This window comes from Eptatretus burgeri, chromosome 12 (genome assembly GCF_056783735.1).
Source record: "Eptatretus burgeri isolate ZD-2024b chromosome 12, Ebu_testis_v1, whole genome shotgun sequence".
NCBI classification, from domain to species: Eukaryota; Metazoa; Chordata; class Myxini; order Myxiniformes; family Myxinidae; genus Eptatretus; species Eptatretus burgeri.
The window spans coordinates 28,381,872-28,387,871 of NC_140972.1; the positions used below are offsets into that span (position 1 = coordinate 28,381,872).

At 45.7% G+C, this 6,000-nt stretch overlaps 1 protein-coding gene across 18 annotated transcripts in view; it reads left to right on the forward strand.

The window, feature by feature from the left end:
* Positions 1 to 6,000, forward strand: part of CEP152 (centrosomal protein 152) — a 177,380-nt gene that overhangs the window by 34,396 nt on the left and 136,984 nt on the right. The window lies entirely within an intron of this gene.

Here is a 6,000-nt window from a genome sequence, read left to right on the forward strand (position 1 = left end):
GTTATTTCTCGTCTTTCTTTTACCACCCCTTGAGTCCACCTGATTTAATCTCTTACTCCCTTTTTCCATCATTGTTGTTCTCACATCATTAGTGTTTCCTTCACTATCACGCTTACAGTCGATATTGTGAATTACCCACGTGCAAACAAGTGCGCAAAGAATCGCGGTCGTGGTAAAATAAGTGTTGTTCATGTTGCCCCTTTCTCTGCTGATATGGCAAGTTTACAGTGTGTGGCGTGTATCCAGGCTGTCTTACCTTCGCACTTTACCTTGGTCAGTAGTACCTGAAATGGTCCTTTCCACCGCGGTTCCAAGGCTGTTTTCCTCATGAAGTGTTTTATCAATACGTAGTCTCCCGGCTGGAAGGCGTGGTACGGCTTTTCCACTGTTTCAGGTAAGGCCTCTTTTACCCTTGTGTGTATCGCCCTTGTGATCCTGCAGAGCTGTTTACAAAATGTCAGCAAGTTCTCGTCCATCATTGTAATATCCAGCTTATTCATGTTTGTGGGGGCAGTCACGGGCAGCCGTTCAGCCTTCCCATTAGTATTTTGTGAGGGGATAACCCTGTTTTCCGGTTTACTCTCGATCGCATGCTCATTAGTGCCAAGGGTCATGCATCTGGCCATTTTAACCCCGTTTCCGTTGTTATCTTTGCCAATTTGTTCTTTAGGATTCCGTTCTGCCGTTCTACAGCACCTGCTGACTGTGGGTGGTAAATGCAATGAAATGCTTGTTTAATTCCCAGTGCTTTACATGCTGCCTGTGTCACTTCCCCCGTAAAGTGTCCCCCCTGATCATGGGATACTTTATGAAGGATGTCAAATTGGCAGAAAAAGCTTTTTAGCAGGTGCTTTACCACGGCAGCGGCATCAGCCTTTGCACATGGGTATGCCTCTACCCACTTAGTTAACATGTCTACCACTACCAAAACATTGCTGAACCCGCATGATGGAGGCATTTTTATGAAGTCTATTTGTATGTGCACAAACGGCCCCCAAGGGGCAGGATGAGCTCCCAGCTCCCGTGTGGGTGTTTTCCCCTCTTTCTGTTGGTTGTGCTGCTGACATACCTGACAGCTTTTACAAACCCCTTCTGCTATTTTCCCAATTCCTGGTGCATACCAGGATTCTTGCACCTGTCTCACAGTCCCCCTCTTGCACACATGTCCATTCAAATGGGCCATGCGTGCAAGCCACGATAGGATCTCAGTAGGCGCTATGACCTTCCCTTTGTTAGACCATAGTCCGTCTTCATCCGCTGCTCCTCCTGCTGCTTGCCGTTTGTCATGATCATTTAGCAATGCTGCGGCTTGAATTGCAATAATATCTAAAAGGCTATACCAGCGTTTCTCAACCTCTTTACCCTTGTGGAACCCTTGAAATAGTTTTCATGTTTCAGGGAACCCCTACATAAAAATTATTATATACCATTATTAATATCTAGCTCTTTTATATTTTTATCGCAGTTTACGTGGTAAACATAATTTATATTTTTCGGATACCTGGTTTAAGGAAAAAATGACCCCCTTTTTGTCAAATTTATTGGCAATGAAAAAAAACATACTACTCGTTTACGAGACCTCACACCGAGGTTTTAATTCACAAAAAAAAAAATGTTTTGTTTGAAAACGTCATTTTTGAAAGTGTTTGTCAACCCCGAGTCTGTTTGACAATTAAAAAACACACCTCATGTAACTTGATCAACAAAGCTTAAACAAATAAAGCTGAAGCAATAAAGGTAAATAGAAGAACTAACCTTGAGAGAGAGAGAGAGACTTCGCTCAAGGAAGCACAGAGAAGATAGATGGACACGTGCATGCGTCCCGTACTTGAGTCAGTCACTCAATGATACACGAATCCGCCGCGTACAGGACGTCCACTAACCAGTGAGGGCGGTTTCACACTGGCGCCATATAGACATCGTTAAATACATTCCCTATGGTTGTTATAATTGTAAATAATATAAGAGGTTGAAGCCTCTATTATAATAACCAAGGAGTTTCCAACAGTATGCCGTACGTGTATAGTAAAATTACGAATATTAAATCAAACAAAAACTACTCAAAAATACATTAACCTATTTATTACTGTTTCTCGTGGAACCCCTAGCGACCTCTTGCGGAACCCTGGTTGAAAAACACTGGGCTATACTGATGCAGCTTAACTTGCTTCTTTGGTAATCGTGCTGGCATTATCAAAGGGATAGGTAGGCCAGCCGCCTCTTTTGCAGCCCTATCCGCCCTGTCATTTCCCCTGTCTACATCTGTTGTCAGTTTCTGGTGCGTACGGCATTTAATAACCGCAAATTCCGCTGGCGCCGAAATACTTTTTAACAGCTCAGAAACGAAACCGCCATTTTTTATGGGTGTTCCTGCAGAGGTGAGAAACCCTTGCATTTTCCATATCGCACCCTTGTCATGTACTATCTCGTGCTTCGGTGGTAGAAGCCTGGTGTTGACGCAGTGGTTAGGGCAGCGGCTTGGGATCCAAAAGGTCCTGAGTTCAAGCCCCGTTGGACCACTGAATTAATACACCAGGGGGTTGACTCAGCCTGTCATCCTTCCGAGGTCGGCGGAATGAGTACCAGTGTACTGGGCCGGTGTATACCCCGGTTAAAATAGGTGCACCATATCCCTGTGTCGTAAGAGGTGACCAGGGTTGCGTCAGGAAGGGCATCCGGCGTAAAACATGTGCCAAATCTCTATGCGGATCATACGGATGATCCGCTGTGGCGACCCCTAACGGGAGCAGCCGAAAGAAGAAGAAGAAGTCATGTACTACACGAAAGGCATAATTAGTCAGTGTATATATTTACCGCAATACCGGCAGACAATTCACATGTCCTTATAAGGGCACACAACTCCGTCTGCTGGGCAGAAAATTGTGAAGGCAGGCGTATCACTTCAATAACTTCACTATCGGTGCACACGGCGTATCCTGCATGCCCCGAGCCGTCTTGGCCTCGATAGGCCGAACCATCGACAAACAAGGTGAGGTCCGGGTGTTCGAAGGGTTTATCCTTTAGATCCGAGCGCACGGTGGATACTTCTTGTATCGCCTCTGTGCAGTCGTGAGGATCGCCGTCTTCTTCCGTTGGCAGCAAGGAAGCAGGATTAAGAACGTTGCATCTTTCAATTTGCAGATTCGGCTGGTGCAGGAGAGTCGTCTCATACTGCATCAGACGCGTGTTGGTTAAATGTTGTGTTTGCTTTTGGGTTAGTAAAGCCGCGACGCATTGGGGTACCTTTAGAGTAAGAGGGTGAACCATTACGATTTCTGTCGTACGCTTAACTGCGTAGCTGGCTGCGGCCACTGCTTGCAAACAAAGGGTTAAGCTGTGTTTGACCTGGTCGAGCCTTCGGCTGAAATATGCAAATGGTCGCTGGCGGTCGCCGTGCGATTGTGTCAGCACAGCCTGCGCAAATCCTTTAGTTTCATGAAAATAAAGGAAGAACGGTTTCTCATAATCTGGAAGGCCCAAAGCTGGGACCGTCGAGAGTGCTGTTTTTAGTTTGGTAAAACATTCCCCCATCTTCTCAGTCCATTCGATTACATTGGGCTGGTTTTTACCCACCACAACATACAGTTCCTTAGTCAGAATTGCATAATCGACAACCCACTGTCTACAGTAAGTTGCCATACCTAGGAATCGCCTCATCTCTTTGTTTGTGCGAGGGCGGGGCACTTCCGCAATTGAAGTTATCCTCCCCTTGTCCAATTCCCTCTTTCCATGTGAAATGTGGTGTCCCAGATACTTAACCCTTTCCTGCACTAATTGCAGCTTGTCCCTGTTTATCTTGTGGCCTTTTCTTGCTAACGCCTGTAGCAGCTGCAGCGTATTTGTTTCACATGCTGCTTTGTTTGGGGAGCAAATTAGCAAGTCATCTACATATTGTAGCAGCACCGATTTACCCTCAAAAACAATATCTTCTAAGTCCTTATGCAAAGCACGTGAAAACAATGTAGGGCTATCAGCAATCCCCCGCGGCAGGACCGTCCATGTATATTGACGGCCTTTATACGTGAAGGCAATTAAAAACTGCGATTCCTTATCAATGGGTACGGAGAAAAACGCAGAACATAAATCAATAACCGTAAAATGGGTGGAACTTGCAGGGATAGATGTTATCAACCCCTCTGCATGAGGTACCACAGGGTGGACACCTTGAATCACCTCATTCACTTCTCGCAAGTCTTGGACAAACCTCCACTTATCCTTCTGTGGCTTTTTCACTGGCAGTATAGGTGTGTTACATGGACTCGAAGTTTCTACAATTATACCTTGTTCCTTCAATGATTCAATTACTGGCGCTATCCCGGCCTCTGCCTCTTTTCGGAGAGGGTATTGGCACACATTCAGCCAAGGCATTCCCGTTTTGAGTTTAACCACTAGGGGCGTTGCCCCAATGATACGACCCACATCATTGTCATGCCGGTTCACAATTCTTGTGGGACCCTTTCTATCAAACCTTCTACGTTTCCTTTTTCACTTGCCGTTTCCATCACCATCTCGTGCTTCGGTGGTAGATTAACCTCCTCCATCAATCCTCGTAACACCTATTCCTTACAATCACAAATCCACCCTTCATTATTCGCCAGCTTATGCACTTGCCACTGCAACATTGTTATTGTGCAGGTCACTACTGCCTCCTGCAGGCGATAAACCATAAAACCCAAATCCTTCGGGTGATACCCCTTTGCCGTGGTTATTGTCACATGCGAGGTTACTCCTGGCGGGTACTTTGTCAATTGCCTTTGCTTTTCCGTGAGCTTAACCTCCATTGCAATACCTTCCTTACCAATCAGTAAATAATTGCATGTTTCCAGATGCGGAGCAATTCTCTCCGCAAATTCGACATCATTTCCATCCGCATCATAATAGATTGTACAATGTGGGGGATCATAGTAGGTGTGTGCCATTACTTGTGCATTGTCTAGCCACATTTGCATTTCCTTATTTTCGGATAAGATTGCATCTAAACATATCAAAACATCACTAATCGGCTGTCTTGGCAGCCTCGACCAATTGACAACCGGGTGTGGTGCCATTAAAATCATCATTGTTGAATGTGTTTTATCCTGGGGAATATCAACAAAAACTTCTTTGTTTGTGCATGTTATCGTGCATCCTAACTTTCACAACAACAAATCTCTTCCTAACAAATTCACCGGCGTAGTGGTTGTGAGAAGGAATGCGTGTTTTTCCTGCAAAGGTCTGCACCTTACTGGTAATTGTGTTGTTGTTTTTAAAGTCTGCATCTTACCCCCCAACCCTACTACTTGAACATTAGTATTGGATTTTTAAACCCCGAGCAGTTCCTTAACTGCAATAGTAGAGCGAGTGGCTCCCGTGTCAACTAAAAAGGAAAGTTTCTTACCTGATACATCCAGAGTGTAGGTCGGCTCCTCTGTTGGTGTTAATGTCAGCATCGCTCCTTGCAAAACGAGTCCACCCGCGGTCTGTCAATATGACTTACGATCCTGCGGTTGTCTCCATCCTCCTTCCTGCTGGAACCCCGGTCATCCTCTGTGGGGGCAATTCCTTTGCCAATGTCCTTGTTGCCCGCACGGAAAACATCCTTGTGGTGCAGTTGGTTGTACCTGGCTTTGGCCTGCTGCAGTTCTCGAGCGGGTCTGTGGTGGCGTTTGTGTCAAGCCTCTTTTTTTTTTTTCCACCCCATTTCTTGGGCCGTCTACCCTGCTCTGCTGGTGGGGGTCTTTTCGGAACTCTCATTCGCCGTCCCCATTGTCTGGCCACCTCTTCTTCCGAGTCTGTGTCATCTTCCTCTAGTTCCCACTTTCTCCAATCCATATTCTTTCTCTGCTCTGCTGCTTTGTCTAACAACACCATCTGAAACGCTTCTTCTTTGATTTTTGTCTTAGTGCTCTCCCTTTCTTCCAACCGAGCTGAACATTGATCAGCCGACGTACAAATCTCATTTGGTGGTCAAGCCTGCCATCCCAGCATTACATACTTTAGTTGCTTCTTAATTTGAGGCCT